A 15,437-nucleotide genomic window follows, 5' to 3' on the forward strand; every position below is an offset into this window, starting at 1 on the left:
TAGATTGGAGTAGGGAATTAAGAGGATGGGAGAGCCCCTGGGGAAATCCCATAGGCGAGCATTGGAAGAAGTGTTGAGGGAGCTAGCGAATAGGAATTCTTGGAAGGAGAGAACAGGGTGTTTTGTTTGATACCATCAGATAAGGTTGATGATGTAGCTAGGGGCAGAGTTGTGGGTGGCTTTTTATATTGTTAGTAATTTGAATTTGATTTGATGGGTGAACAGAAGCCAGGGAGAGATTGTCAGAGAGGTGGTGGCTGACACTTCTGCTGGTAAATGGTTGGTAAGGGGGATAAGACTGGCAGCAGCATATAAGATAGACTATTATTAGCTTGTATGGCAAATCCACTTCACTACAGGTACCTTTTGAATGGAATCCATTAGTTGATAGCATTAGAGCAGCATGACTATAAACAAGGACTATATAAAACAGACTCTGGTGGGACTTGAACCCACAACCTTTAAATTACTACACCAACTAGAAGTCCAATGCGCTATCCATTGGCCCACAGAGCCCTCCACTTGGGTGCGGTTCGAGGACCTTGCCTGAGGAACTACTACTCAAGTCATAGCACATAAACACATCCTCATACTGGCTGGCACTAAATAACAGGGATGAGCTCAAGATCTGGTCCAGATACAGTTTAAGATTGAAATGTTCCTGTTTGGGCATTTGCCTTAGCGCTACTTTTTTTGATCTTTAGGTGGGAACCGGAGGTGATGTTAAGTAGCAGTATTTGTACTGTTGATGTGTTGTTGTAAAAATGAAAAGTTCTGCTATTAGGTAATGGCGGAATAGAATTCCCTGAAGAGTTTCCAGGGATCAACTGAGGCCTAGAGAGTGGGAAATAGACATATAGATTGGAGTAGGGAATTTAAGAGGATGGGAGAGCCCCTGGGGAAATCCCATAGGCGAGCATTGGAAGAAGTGTTGAGGGAGCTAGCGAATAGGAATTCTTGGAAGGAGAGAACAGGGTGTTTTGTTTGATAACATCAGATAAGGTTGATGATGTAGCTAGGGGCAGAGTTGTGGGTGGCTTTTTATATTGTTAGTATTTTGAATTTGATTTGATGGGTGAACAGAAGCCAGGGAGAGATTGTCAGAGAGGTAGTGGCAGACACTTCTGCTGGTAAATGGTTGGTAAGGGGGATAAGACTGGCAGCAGCATATAAGATAGACTGAAGAGGCCATGGTCTGTTTAGAAGCAGGCCAAAGAGTAGGGAGTTGCAATAGTCAAGGCAAGACATATCAAGAGAGTGAAGTGGAAGTTTGGTGGTGTCATCGGTTAAGATGGGGCATTGTTTGGAAATCTAATTGAGGTGAAGGTAGCAAGATTTGGACAGTAAATGGTTGTGGGGCTGACAAGAGAGGACACAGTAAGAAGGAAGGGAACAATAGAATGCAGGTTAGCTTACAAATCCACCTCTTTGCTTTGAATTTCACAGGGTACCTCCAATTTTGCTGATATCAACTCTCAAGAGAAGCCTGAAACACTAGGCACTATTATTAGCTTATTTGGCAAATCCACTTCACTACAGCTACCTTTTGAATGGAATCCATTAGTTGATAGCATTAGAGCAGCATGACTATAAACAAGGACTATATAAAACCGACTCTGGTGGGACTCGAACCCACAACCTTTGAATTGCTACACCAACTAGAAGTCCAATGCGCTATCCATTGCGCCACAGAGCCCTCCCTTTGGGTGCGGTTAGAGGACCTCGCCTGAGGAACTACTACTCAAGTCATAGCACATAAACACATCCTCATACTGGCTGGCACTAAATAACAGGGATGAGCTCAAGATCTGGTCCAGATACAGTTTAAGATTGAAATGTTCCTGTTTGGGCATTTGCCTTAGCGTTACTTTTTTTGATCTTTAGGTGGGAACCGGAGGTCATGTTAAGTAGCAGTATTTGTACTGTTGATGTGTTGTTGTAAAAATGAAAAGTTCTGCTATTAGGTAATGGTGGGATAGAATTCCCTGAAGAGTTTCCAGGGATCAACTGAGGCCTAGAGAGTGGGAAATAGACATATAGATTGGAGTAGGGAATTTAAGAGGATGGGAGAGCCCCTGGGGAAATCCCATAGGCGAGCATTGGAAGAAGTGTTGAGGGAGCTAGCGAATAGGAATTCTTGGAAGGAGAGAACAGGGTGTTTTGTTTGATACCATCAGATAAGGTTGATGATGTAACTAGGGGCAGTGTTGTGGGCACTGCTGGCACTAAATAACAGGGATGAGCTCAAGATCTGGTCCAGATACAGTTTAAGATTGAAATGTTCCTGTTTGGGCATTTGCCTTAGCGTTACTTTTTTTGATCTTTAGGTGGGAACCGGAGGTGATGTTAAGTAGCAGTATTTGTACTGTTGATGTGTTGTTGGAAAAATGAAAAGTTCGGCTATTAGGTAATGGCGGGATAGAATTCCCTGAAGAGTTTCCAGGGATCAACTGAGGCCTAGAGAGTGGGAAATAGACATATGGATTGGTGTAGGGAATTTAAGAGGATGGGAGAGCCCCTGGGGAAATCCCATAGGCGAGCATTGGAAAAAGTGTTGAGGGAGCTAGCGAATAGGAATTCTTGGAAGGAGAGAACAGGGTGTTTTGTTTGCTACCATCAGATAAGGTTGATGATGTAGCTAGGGGCAGAGTTGTGGGTGGCTTTTTATATTGTTAGTATTTTGAATTTGATTTGATGGGTGAACAGAAGCCAGGGAGAGATTGTCAGAGAGGTGGTGGCTGACACTTCTGCTGGTAAATGGTTGGTAAGGGGGATAAGACTGGCAGCAGCATATAAGATAGACTGAAGAGGCCATGGTCTGTTTAGAAGCAGGCCAAAGAGTAGGGAGTTGCAATAGTCAAGGCAAGACATATCAAGAGAGTGAAGTGGAAGTTTGGTGGTGTCATCGGTTAAGATGGGGCATTGTTTGGAAATCTAATTGAGGTGAAGGTAGCAAGATTTGGACAGTAAATGGTTGTGGGGATGACAAGAGAGGACACAGTAAGAAGGAAGGGAACAATAGAATGCAGGTTAGCTTACAAATCCACCTCTTTGCTTTGAATTTCACAGGGTACCTCCAATTTTGCTGATATCAACTCTCAAGAGAAGCCTGAGACACTAGGCACTATTATTAGCTTGTATGGCAAATGCACTTTACTACAGGTACCTTTTGAGTGGAATCCATTAGTTGATAGCATTAGAGCAGCATGACTATAAACAAGGACTATATAAAACCGACTCTGGTGGGACTCGAACCCACAACCTTTGAATTATTACACCAACTAGAAGTCCAATGCGCTATCCATTGCGCCACAGAGCCCTCCACTTGGGTGCGATTAGAGGACCTTGCCTGAGGAACTACTACTCAAGTCATAGCACATAAACACATCCTCATACTGGCTGGCACTAAATAACAGGGATGAGCTCAAGATCTGGTCCAGATACAGTTTAAGATTGAAATGTTCCAGTTTGGGCATTTGCCTTAGCGTTACTTTTTTTGATCTTTAGGTGGGAACCGGAGGTGATGTTAAGTAGCAGTATTTGTACTGTTGATGTGTTGTTGGAAAAATGAAAAGTTCTGCTATTAGGTAATGGCGGGATAGAATTCCCTGAAGAGTTTCCAGGGATCAACTGAGGCCTAGAGAGTGGGAAATAGACATATGGATTGGTGTAGGGAATTTAAGAGGAAGGGAGAGCCCCTGGGGAAATCCCGTAGGCGAGCATTGGAAGAAGTGCTGAGGGAGCTAGCGAATAGGAATTCTTGGAAGGAGAGAACAGGGTGTTTTGTTTGATACCATCAGATAAGGTTGATGATGTAGCTAGGGGCAGAGTTGTGGGTGGCTTTTTATATTGTTAGTATTTTGAATTTGATTTGATGGGTGAACAGAAGCCAGGGAGAGATTGTCAGAGAGGTGGTGGCTGACACTTCTGCTGGTAAATGGTTGGTAAGGGGGATAAGACTGGCAGCAGCATATAAGATAGACTGAAGAGGCCATGGTCTGTTTAGAAGCAGGCCAAAGAGTAGGGAGTTGCAACAGTCAAGGCAAGACATATCAAGAGAGTGAAGTGGAAGTTTGGTGGTGTCATCGGTTAAGATGGGGCATTGTTTGGAAATCTAATTGAGGTGAAGGTAGCAAGATTTGGACAGTAAATGGTTGTGGGGCTGACAAGAGAGGACACAGTAAGAAGGAAGGGAACAAAAGAATGCAGGTTAGCTTACAAAACCACGTGTTTGCTTTGAATTTCACAGGGTACCTCCAATTTTGCTGATATCAACTCTCAAGAGAAGCCTGAAACACTAGGCACTATTATTAGCTTGTATGGCAAATCCACTTCACTACAGGTACCTTTTGAATGGAATCCATTAGTTGATAGCATTAGAGCAGCATGACTATAAACAAGGACTATATAAAACCGACTCTGGTGGGACTCGAACCCACAACCTTCGAATTACTACACTAACTAGAAGTCCAATGCGCTATCCATTGCGCCACAGAGCCCTCCCTTTGGGTGCGATTAGAGGACCTTGCCTGAGGAACTACTACTCAAGTCATAGCACATAAACACATCCTCATACTGGCTGGCACTAAATAACAGGGATGAGCTCAAGATCTGGTCCAGATACAGTTTAAGATTGAAATGTTCCAGTTTGGGCATTTGCCTTAGCGTTACTTTTTTTGATCTTTAGGTGGGAACCGGAGGTGATGTTAAGTAGCAGTATTTGTACTGTTGATGTGTTGTTGGAAAAATGAAAAGTTCTGCTATTAGGTAATGGCGGGATAGAATTCCCTGAAGAGTTTCCAGGGATCAACTGAGGCCTAGAGAGTGGGAAATAGACATATGGATTGGTGTAGGGAATTTAAGAGGATGGGAGAGCCCCTGGGGAAATCCCATAGGCGAGCATTGGAAGAAGTGTTGAGGGAGCTAGCGAATAGGAATTCTTGGAAGGAGAGAACAGGGTGTTTTGTTTGATACCATCAGATAAGGTTGATGATGTAGCTAGGGGCAGAGTTGTGGGTGGCTTTTTATATTGTTAGTATTTTGAATTTGATTTGATGGGTGAACAGAAGCCAGGGAGAGATTGTCAGAGAGGTGGTGGCTGACACTTCTGCTGGTAAATGGTTGGTAAGGGGGATAAGACTGGCAGCAGCATATAAGATAGACTGAAGAGGCCATGGTCTGTTTAGAAGCAGGCCAAAGAGTAGGGAGTTGCAATAGTCAAGGCAAGACATATCAAGAGAGTGAAGTGGAAGTTTGGTGGTGTCATCGGTTAAGATGGGGCATTGTTTGGAAATCTAATTGAGGTGAAGGTAGCAAGATTTGGACAGTAAATGGTTGTGGGGCTGACAAGAGAGGACACAGTAAGAAGGAAGGGAACAATAGAATGCAGGTTAGCTTACAAATCCACCTCTTTGCTTTGAATTTCACAGGGTACCTCCAATTTTGCTGATATCAACTCTCAAGAGAAGCCTGAAACACTAGGCACTATTATTAGCTTGTATGGCAAATCCACTTCACTACAGCTACCTTTTGATTGGAATCCATTAGTTGATAGCATTAGAGCAGCATGACTATAAACAAGGACTATATAAAACTGCCTCTGGTGGGACTCGAACCCACAGCCTTTGAATTACTACACCAACTAGAAGTCCAATGCGCTATCCATTGCGTCACAGATCCCTACCTTTGGGTGCGGTTAGAGGACCTTGCCTGAGGAACTATTACTCAAGTCATAGCACATAAACACATCCTCATACTGGCTGGCACTAAATAACAGGGATGAGCTCAAGATCTGGTCCAGATACAGTTTAAGATTGAAATGTTCCTGTTTGGGCATTTGCCTTAGCGCTACTTTTTTTGATCTTTAGGTGGGAACCGGAGGTGATGTTAAGTAGCAGTATTTGTACTGTTGATGTGTTGTTGGAAAAATGAAAAGTTCTGCTATTAGGTAATGGCGGGATAGAATTCCCTGAAGAGTTTCCAGGGATCAACTGAGGCCTAGAGAGTGGGAAATAGACATATATATTGGAGTAGGGAATTTAAGAGGATGGGAGAGCCCCTGGGGAAATCCCATAGGCGAGCATTGAAAGAAGTGTTGAGGGAGCTAGCGAATAGGAATTCTTGGAAGGAGAGAACAGGGTGTTTTGTTTGATACCATCAGATAAGGTTGATGATGTAGCTAGGGGCAGAGTTGTGGGTGGCTTTTTATATTGTTAGTATTTTGAATTTGATTTGATGGGTGAACAGAAGCCAGGGAGAGATTGTCAGAGAGGTGGTGGCTGACACTTCTGCTGGTAAATGGTTGGTAAGGGGGATAAGACTGGCAGCAGCATATAAGATAGACTGAAGAGGCCATGGTCTGTTTAGAAGCAGGCCAAAGAGTAGGGAGTTGCAATAGTCAAGGCAAGACATATCAAGAGAGTGAAGTGGAAGTTTGGTGGTGTCATCGGTTAAGATGGGGCATTGTTTGGAAATCTAATTGAGGTGAAGGTAGCAAGATTTGGACAGTAAATGGTTGTGGGGCTGACAAGAGAGGACACAGTAAGAAGGAAGGGAACAATAGAATGCAGGTTAGCTTACAAATCCACCTCTTTGCTTTGAATTTCACAGAGTACCTCCAATTTTGCTGATATCAACTCTCAAGAGAAGCCTGAAACACTAGGCACTATTATAAGCTTATTTGGCAAATCCACTTCACTACAGCTACCTTTTGAATGGAATCCATTAGTTGATAGCATTAGAGCAGCATGACTATAAACAAGGACTATATTAAACTGACTCTGGTGGGACTCGAACCCACAGCCTTTGAATTACTACACCAACAAGAAGTCCAATGCGCTATCCATTGCGTCACAGAGCCCTCCCCTTGGGTGCGGTTAGAGGACCTTGCCTGAGGAACTATTACTCAAGTCATAGCACATAAACACATCCTCATACTGGCTGGCACTAAATAACAGGGATGAGCTCAAGATCTGGTCCAGATACAGTTTAAGATTGAAATGTTCCAGTTTGGGCATTTGCCTTAGCGTTACTTTTTTTGATCTTTAGGTGGGAACCGGAGGTGATGTTAAGTAGCAGTATTTGTACTGTTGATGTGTTGTTGGAAAAATGAAAAGTTCTGCTATTAGGTAATGGCGGGATAGAATTCCCTGAAGAGTTTCCAGGGATCAACTGAGGCCTAGAGAGTGGGAAATAGACATATGGATTGGTGTAGGGAATTTAAGAGGATGGGAGAGCCCCTGGGGAAATCCCATAGGCGAGCATTGGAAGAAGTGTTAAGGGAGCTAGCGAATAGGAATTCTTGGAAGGAGAGAACAGGGTGTTTTGTTTGATACCATCAGATAAGGTTGATGATGTAGCTAGGGGCAGAGTTGTGGGTGGCTTTTTATATTGTTAGTATTTTGAATTTGATTTGATGGGTGAACAGAAGCCAGGGAGAGATTGTCAGAGAGGTGGTGGCTGACACTTCTGCTGGTAAATGGTTGGTAAGGGGGATAAGACTGGCAGCAGCATATAAGATAGACTGAAGAGGCCATGGTCTGTTTAGAAGCAGGCCAAAGAGTAGGGAGTTGCAATAGTCAAGGCAAGACATATCAAGAGAGTGAAGTGGAAGTTTGGTGGTGTCATCGGTTAAGATGGGGCATTGTTTGGAAATCTAATTGAGGTGAAGGTAGCAAGATTTGGACAGTAAATGGTTGTGGGGCTGACAAGAGAGGACACAGTAAGAAGGAAGGGAACAATAGAATGCAGGTTAGCTTACAAATCCACCTCTTTGCTTTGAATTTCACAGGGTACCTCCAATTTTGCTGATATCAACTCTCAAGAGAAGCCTGAAACACTAGGCACTATTATTAGCTTGTATGGCAAATCCACTTCACTACAGCTACCTTTTGATTGGAATCCATTAGTTGATAGCATTAGAGCAGCATGACTATAAACAAGGACTATATAAAACTGCCTCTGGTGGGACTCGAACCCACAACCTTTGAATTACTACACCAACTAGAAGTCCAATGCGCTATCCATTGCGTCACAGAGCCCTCCCCTTGGGTGCGGTTAGAGGACCTTGCCTGAGGAACTATTACTCAAGTCATAGCACATAAACACATCCTCATACTGGCTGGCACTAAATAACAGGGATGAGCTCAAGATCTGGTCCAGATACAGTTTAAGATTGAAATGTTCCTGTTTGGGCATTTGCCTTAGCGCTACTTTTTTTGATCTTTAGGTGGGAACCGGAGGTGATGTTAAGTAGCAGTATTTGTACTGTTGATGTGTTGTTGGAAAAATGAAAAGTTCTGCTATTAGGTAATGGCGGGATAGAATTCCCTGAAGAGTTTCCAGGGATCAACTGAGGCCTAGAGAGTGGGAAATAGACATATATATTGGAGTAGGGAATTTAAGAGGATGGGAGAGCCCCTGGGGAAATCCCATAGGCGAGCATTGAAAGAAGTGTTGAGGGAGCTAGCGAATAGGAATTCTTGGAAGGAGAGAACAGGGTGTTTTGTTTGATACCATCAGATAAGGTTGATGATGTAGCTAGGGGCAGAGTTGTGGGTGGCTTTTTATATTGTTAGTATTTTGAATTTGATTTGATGGGTGAACAGAAGCCAGGGAGAGATTGTCAGAGAGGTGGTGGCTGACACTTCTGCTGGTAAATGGTTGGTAAGGGGGATAAGACTGGCAGCAGCATATAAGATAGACTGAAGAGGCCATGGTCTGTTTAGAAGCAGGCCAAAGAGTAGGGAGTTGCAATAGTCAAGGCAAGACATATCAAGAGAGTGAAGTGGAAGTTTGGTGGTGTCATCGGTTAAGATGGGGCATTGTTTGGAAATCTAATTGAGGTGAAGGTAGCAAGATTTGGACAGTAAATGGTTGTGGGGCTGACAAGAGAGGACACAGTAAGAAGGAAGGGAACAATAGAATGCAGGTTAGCTTACAAATCCACCTCTTTGCTTTGAATTTCACAGAGTACCTCCAATTTTGCTGATATCAACTCTCAAGAGAAGCCTGAAACACTAGGCACTATTATAAGCTTATTTGGCAAATCCACTTCACTACAGCTACCTTTTGAATGGAATCCATTAGTTGATAGCATTAGAGCAGCATGACTATAAACAAGGACTATATTAAACTGACTCTGGTGGGACTCGAACCCACAGCCTTTGAATTACTACACCAACTAGAAGTCCAATGCGCTATCCATTGCGTCACAGAGCCCTCCCCTTGGGTGCGGTTAGAGGACCTTGCCTGAGGAACTATTACTCAAGTCATAGCACATAAACACATCCTCATACTGGCTGGCACTAAATAACAGGGATGAGCTCAAGATCTGGTCCAGATACAGTTTAAGATTGAAATGTTCCAGTTTGGGCATTTGCCTTAGCGTTACTTTTTTTGATCTTTAGGTGGGAACCGGAGGTGATGTTAAGTAGCAGTATTTGTACTGTTGATGTGTTGTTGGAAAAATGAAAAGTTCTGCTATTAGGTAATGGCGGGATAGAATTCCCTGAAGAGTTTCCAGGGATCAACTGAGGCCTAGAGAGTGGGAAATAGACATATGGATTGGTGTAGGGAATTTAAGAGGATGGGAGAGCCCCTGGGGAAATCCCATAGGCGAGCATTGGAAGAAGTGTTAAGGGAGCTAGCGAATAGGAATTCTTGGAAGGAGAGAACAGGGTGTTTTGTTTGATACCATCAGATAAGGTTGATGATGTAGCTAGGGGCAGAGTTGTGGGTGGCTTTTTATATTGTTAGTATTTTGAATTTGATTTGATGGGTGAACAGAAGCCAGGGAGAGATTGTCAGAGAGGTGGTGGCTGACACTTCTGCTGGTAAATGGTTGGTAAGGGGGATAAGACTGGCAGCAGCATATAAGATAGACTGAAGAGGCCATGGTCTGTTTAGAAGCAGGCCAAAGAGTAGGGAGTTGCAATAGTCAAGGCAAGACATATCAAGAGAGTGAAGTGGAAGTTTGGTGGTGTCATCGGTTAAGATGGGGCATTGTTTGGAAATCTAATTGAGGTGAAGGTAGCAAGATTTGGACAGTAAATGGTTGTGGGGCTGACAAGAGAGGACACAGTAAGAAGGAAGGGAACAATAGAATGCAGGTTAGCTTACAAATCCACCTCTTTGCTTTGAATTTCACAGGGTACCTCCAATTTTGCTGATATCAACTCTCAAGAGAAGCCTGAAACACTAGGCACTATTATTAGCTTGTATGGCAAATCCACTTCACTACAGCTACCTTTTGATTGGAATCCATTAGTTGATAGCATTAGAGCAGCATGACTATAAACAAGGACTATATAAAACTGCCTCTGGTGGGACTCGAACCCACAACCTTTGAATTACTACACCAACTAGAAGTCCAATGCGCTATCCATTGCGTCACAGAGCCCTCCCCTTGGGTGCGGTTAGAGGACCTTGCCTGAGGAACTATTACTCAAGTCATAGCACATAAACACATCCTCATACTGGCTGGCACTAAATAACAGGGATGAGCTCAAGATCTGGTCCAGATACAGTTTAAGATTGAAATGTTCCTGTTTGGGCATTTGCCTTAGCGCTACTTTTTTTGATCTTTAGGTGGGAACCGGAGGTGATGTTAAGTAGCAGTATTTGTACTGTTGATGTGTTGTTGGAAAAATGAAAAGTTCTGCTATTAGGTAATGGCGGGATAGAATTCCCTGAAGAGTTTCCAGGGATCAACTGAGGCCTAGAGAGTGGGAAATAGACATATATATTGGAGTAGGGAATTTAAGAGGATGGGAGAGCCCCTGGGGAAATCCCATAGGCGAGCATTGAAAGAAGTGTTGAGGGAGCTAGCGAATAGGAATTCTTGGAAGGAGAGAACAGGGTGTTTTGTTTGATACCATCAGATAAGGTTGATGATGTAGCTAGGGGCAGAGTTGTGGGTGGCTTTTTATATTGTTAGTATTTTGAATTTGATTTGATGGGTGAACAGAAGCCAGGGAGAGATTGTCAGAGAGGTGGTGGCTGACACTTCTGCTGGTAAATGGTTGGTAAGGGGGATAAGACTGGCAGCAGCATATAAGATAGACTGAAGAGGCCATGGTCTGTTTAGAAGCAGGCCAAAGAGTAGGGAGTTGCAATAGTCAAGGCAAGACATATCAAGAGAGTGAAGTGGAAGTTTGGTGGTGTCATCGGTTAAGATGGGGCATTGTTTGGAAATCTAATTGAGGTGAAGGTAGCAAGATTTGGACAGTAAATGGTTGTGGGGCTGACAAGAGAGGACACAGTAAGAAGGAAGGGAACAATAGAATGCAGGTTAGCTTACAAATCCACCTCTTTGCTTTGAATTTCACAGAGTACCTCCAATTTTGCTGATATCAACTCTCAAGAGAAGCCTGAAACACTAGGCACTATTATAAGCTTATTTGGCAAATCCACTTCACTACAGCTACCTTTTGAATGGAATCCATTAGTTGATAGCATTAGAGCAGCATGACTATAAACAAGGACTATATTAAACTGACTCTGGTGGGACTCGAACCCACAGCCTTTGAATTACTACACCAACAAGAAGTCCAATGCGCTATCCATTGCGTCACAGAGCCCTCCCCTTGGGTGCGGTTAGAGGACCTTGCCTGAGGAACTATTACTCAAGTCATAGCACATAAACACATCCTCATACTGGCTGGCACTAAATAACAGGGATGAGCTCAAGATCTGGTCCAGATACAGTTTAAGATTGAAATGTTCCAGTTTGGGCATTTGCCTTAGCGTTACTTTTTTTGATCTTTAGGTGGGAACCGGAGGTGATGTTAAGTAGCAGTATTTGTACTGTTGATGTGTTGTTGGAAAAATGAAAAGTTCTGCTATTAGGTAATGGCGGGATAGAATTCCCTGAAGAGTTTCCAGGGATCAACTGAGGCCTAGAGAGTGGGAAATAGACATATGGATTGGTGTAGGGAATTTAAGAGGATGGGAGAGCCCCTGGGGAAATCCCATAGGCGAGCATTGGAAGAAGTGTTAAGGGAGCTAGCGAATAGGAATTCTTGGAAGGAGAGAACAGGGTGTTTTGTTTGATACCATCAGATAAGGTTGATGATGTAGCTAGGGGCAGAGTTGTGGGTGGCTTTTTATATTGTTAGTATTTTGAATTTGATTTGATGGGTGAACAGAAGCCAGGGAGAGATTGTCAGAGAGGTGGTGGCTGACACTTCTGCTGGTAAATGGTTGGTAAGGGGGATAAGACTGGCAGCAGCATATAAGATAGACTGAAGAGGCCATGGTCTGTTTAGAAGCAGGCCAAAGAGTAGGGAGTTGCAATAGTCAAGGCAAGACATATCAAGAGAGTGAAGTGGAAGTTTGGTGGTGTCATCGGTTAAGATGGGGCATTGTTTGGAAATCTAATTGAGGTGAAGGTAGCAAGATTTGGACAGTAAATGGTTGTGGGGCTGACAAGAGAGGACACAGTAAGAAGGAAGGGAACAATAGAATGCAGGTTAGCTTACAAATCCACCTCTTTGCTTTGAATTTCACAGGGTACCTCCAATTTTGCTGATATCAACTCTCAAGAGAAGCCTGAAACACTAGGCACTATTATTAGCTTGTATGGCAAATCCACTTCACTACAGCTACCTTTTGATTGGAATCCATTAGTTGATAGCATTAGAGCAGCATGACTATAAACAAGGACTATATTAAACTGCCTCTGGTGGGACTCGAACCCACAACCTTTGAATTACTACACCAACTAGAAGTCCAATGCGCTATCCATTGCGTCACAGAGCCCTCCCCTTGGGTGCGGTTAGAGGACCTTGCCTGAGGAACTATTACTCAAGTCATAGCACATAAACACATCCTCATACTGGCTGGCACTAAATAACAGGGATGAGCTCAAGATCTGGTCCAGATACAGTTTAAGATTGAAATGTTCCTGTTTGGGCATTTGCCTTAGCGCTACTTTTTTTGATCTTTAGGTGGGAACCGGAGGTGATGTTAAGTAGCAGTATTTGTACTGTTGATGTGTTGTTGGAAAAATGAAAAGTTCTGCTATTAGGTAATGGCGGGATAGAATTCCCTGAAGAGTTTCCAGGGATCAACTGAGGCCTAGAGAGTGGGAAATAGACATATATATTGGAGTAGGGAATTTAAGAGGATGGGAGAGCCCCTGGGGAAATCCCATAGGCGAGCATTGAAAGAAGTGTTCAGGGAGCTAGCGAATAGGAATTCTTGGAAGGAGAGAACAGGGTGTTTTGTTTGATACCATCAGATAAGGTTGATGATGTAGCTAGGGGCAGAGTTGTGGGTGGCTTTTTATATTGTTAGTATTTTGAATTTGATTTGATGGGTGAACAGAAGCCAGGGAGAGATTGTCAGAGAGGTGGTGGCTGACACTTCTGCTGGTAAATGGTTGGTAAGGGGGATAAGACTGGCAGCAGCATATAAGATAGACTGAAGAGGCCATGGTCTGTTTAGAAGCAGGCCAAAGAGTAGGGAGTTGCAATAGTCAAGGCAAGACATATCAAGAGAGTGAAGTGGAAGTTTGGTGGTGTCATCGGTTAAGATGGGGCATTGTTTGGAAATCTAATTAAGGTGAAGGTAGCAAGATTTGGACAGTAAATGGTTGTGGGGCTGACAAGAGAGGACACAGTAAGAAGGAAGGGAACAATAGAATGCAGGTTAGCTTACAAATCCACCTCTTTGCTTTGAATTTCACAGAGTACCTCCAATTTTGCTGATATCAACTCTCAAGAGAAGCCTGAAACACTAGGCACTATTATAAGCTTATTTGGCAAATCCACTTCACTACAGCTACCTTTTGAATGGAATCCATTAGTTGATAGCATTAGAGCAGCATGACTATAAACAAGGACTATATTAAACTGACTCTGGTGGGACTCGAACCCACAGCCTTTGAATTACTACACCAACTAGAAGTCCAATGCGCTATCCATTGCGTCACAGAGCCCTCCCCTTGGGTGCGGTTAGAGGACCTTGCCTGAGGAACTATTACTCAAGTCATAGCACATAAACACATCCTCATACTGGCTGGCACTAAATAACAGGGATGAGCTCAAGATCTGGTCCAGATACAGTTTAAGATTGAAATGTTCCAGTTTGGGCATTTGCCTTAGCGTTACTTTTTTTGATCTTTAGGTGGGAACCGGAGGTGATGTTAAGTAGCAGTATTTGTACTGTTGATGTGTTGTTGGAAAATTGAAAAGTTCTGCTATTAGGTAATGGCGGGATAGAATTCCCTGAAGAGTTTCCAGGGATCAACTGAGGCCTAGAGAGTGGGAAATAGACATGGATTGGTGTAGGGAATTTAAGAGGATGGGAGAGCCCCTGGGGAAATCCCATAGGCGAGCATTGGAAGAAGTGTTAAGGGAGCTAGCGAATAGGAATTCTTGGAAGGAGAGAACAGGGTGTTTTGTTTGATACCATCAGATAAGGTTGATGATGTAGCTAGGGGCAGAGTTGTGGGTGGCTTTTTATATTGTTAGTATTTTGAATTTGATTTGATGGGTGAACAGAAGCCAGGGAGAGATTGTCAGAGAGGTGGTGGCTGACACTTCTGCTGGTAAATGGTTGGTAAGGGGGATAAGACTGGCAGCAGCATATAAGATAGACTGAAGAGGCCATGGTCTGTTTAGAAGCAGGCCAAAGAGTAGGGAGTTGCAATAGTCAAGGCAAGACATATCAAGAGAGTGAAGTGGAAGTTTGGTGGTGTCATCGGTTAAGATGGGGCATTGTTTGGAAATCTAATTGAGGTGAAGGTAGCAAGATTTGGACAGTAAATGGTTGTGGGGCTGACAAGAGAGGACACAGTAAGAAGGAAGATTGGAAGAAGTGTTAAGGGAGCTAGCGAATAGGAATTCTTGGAAGGAGAGAACAGGGTGTTTTGTTTGATACCATCAGATAAGGTTGATGATGTAGCTAGGGGCAGAGTTGTGGGTGGCTTTTTATATTGTTAGTATTTTGAATTTGATTTGATGGGTGAACAGAAGCCAGGGAGAGATTGTCAGAGAGGTGGTGGCTGACACTTCTGCTGGTAAATGGTTGGTAAGGGGGATAAGACTGGCAGCAGCATATAAGATAGACTGAAGAGGCCATGGTCTGTTTAGAAGCAGGCCAAAGAGTAGGGAGTTGCAATAGTCAAGGCAAGACATATCAAGAGAGTGAAGTGGAAGTTTGGTGGTGTCATCGGTTAAGATGGGGCATTGTTTGGAAATCTAATTGAGGTGAAGGTAGCAAGATTTGGACAGTAAATGGTTGTGGGGCTGACAAGAGAGGACACAGTAAGAAGGAAGGGAACAATAGAATGCAGGTTAGCTTACAAATCCACCTCTTTGCTTTGAATTTCACAGGGTACCTCCAATTTTGCTGATATCAACTCTCAAGAGAAGCCTGAAACACTAGGCACTATTATTAGCTTGTATGGCAAATCCACTTCACTACAGCTACCT

The 15,437-nt window shown here is 43.4% G+C and overlaps 10 non-coding genes across 10 annotated transcripts; all 10 read right to left on the minus strand.

The window, feature by feature from the left end:
* Nucleotides 1–1,611: 1,611 nt before the first annotated feature.
* On the minus strand, nucleotides 1,612–1,696 carry TRNAR-UCU (transfer RNA arginine (anticodon UCU)). The gene is given in 2 exon segments: nucleotides 1,612–1,647; nucleotides 1,660–1,696. It is a non-coding gene; the product is annotated as a tRNA-Arg (tRNA).
* A 1,538-nt stretch (nucleotides 1,697–3,234) lies between these two features.
* On the minus strand, nucleotides 3,235–3,319 carry TRNAR-UCU (transfer RNA arginine (anticodon UCU)). The gene is given in 2 exon segments: nucleotides 3,235–3,270; nucleotides 3,283–3,319. It is a non-coding gene; the product is annotated as a tRNA-Arg (tRNA).
* A 1,095-nt stretch (nucleotides 3,320–4,414) lies between these two features.
* TRNAR-UCU (transfer RNA arginine (anticodon UCU)) lies at nucleotides 4,415–4,499 on the minus strand. The gene is given in 2 exon segments: nucleotides 4,415–4,450; nucleotides 4,463–4,499. It is a non-coding gene; the product is annotated as a tRNA-Arg (tRNA).
* Nucleotides 4,500–6,774: 2,275 nt separating this feature from the next.
* Nucleotides 6,775–6,859, minus strand: TRNAR-UCU (transfer RNA arginine (anticodon UCU)). The gene is given in 2 exon segments: nucleotides 6,775–6,810; nucleotides 6,823–6,859. It is a non-coding gene; the product is annotated as a tRNA-Arg (tRNA).
* Nucleotides 6,860–7,954: 1,095 nt separating this feature from the next.
* TRNAR-UCU (transfer RNA arginine (anticodon UCU)) lies at nucleotides 7,955–8,039 on the minus strand. Its single transcript is given in 2 exon segments — nucleotides 7,955–7,990; nucleotides 8,003–8,039. It is a non-coding gene; the product is annotated as a tRNA-Arg (tRNA).
* A 1,095-nt stretch (nucleotides 8,040–9,134) lies between these two features.
* TRNAR-UCU (transfer RNA arginine (anticodon UCU)) lies at nucleotides 9,135–9,219 on the minus strand. The gene is given in 2 exon segments: nucleotides 9,135–9,170; nucleotides 9,183–9,219. It is a non-coding gene; the product is annotated as a tRNA-Arg (tRNA).
* Nucleotides 9,220–10,314: 1,095 nt separating this feature from the next.
* Nucleotides 10,315–10,399, minus strand: TRNAR-UCU (transfer RNA arginine (anticodon UCU)). Its single transcript is given in 2 exon segments — nucleotides 10,315–10,350; nucleotides 10,363–10,399. It is a non-coding gene; the product is annotated as a tRNA-Arg (tRNA).
* A 1,095-nt stretch (nucleotides 10,400–11,494) lies between these two features.
* On the minus strand, nucleotides 11,495–11,579 carry TRNAR-UCU (transfer RNA arginine (anticodon UCU)). The gene is given in 2 exon segments: nucleotides 11,495–11,530; nucleotides 11,543–11,579. It is a non-coding gene; the product is annotated as a tRNA-Arg (tRNA).
* A 1,095-nt stretch (nucleotides 11,580–12,674) lies between these two features.
* On the minus strand, nucleotides 12,675–12,759 carry TRNAR-UCU (transfer RNA arginine (anticodon UCU)). The gene is given in 2 exon segments: nucleotides 12,675–12,710; nucleotides 12,723–12,759. It is a non-coding gene; the product is annotated as a tRNA-Arg (tRNA).
* Nucleotides 12,760–13,854: 1,095 nt separating this feature from the next.
* Nucleotides 13,855–13,939, minus strand: TRNAR-UCU (transfer RNA arginine (anticodon UCU)). Its single transcript is given in 2 exon segments — nucleotides 13,855–13,890; nucleotides 13,903–13,939. It is a non-coding gene; the product is annotated as a tRNA-Arg (tRNA).
* Between the last annotated feature and the right edge of the window lie 1,498 nt (nucleotides 13,940–15,437).

The sequence above is a fragment of the Aquarana catesbeiana genome, linkage group LG01, assembly GCF_042186555.1.
Source record: "Aquarana catesbeiana isolate 2022-GZ linkage group LG01, ASM4218655v1, whole genome shotgun sequence".
Lineage (NCBI taxonomy): Eukaryota > Metazoa > Chordata > Amphibia > Anura > Ranidae > Aquarana > Aquarana catesbeiana.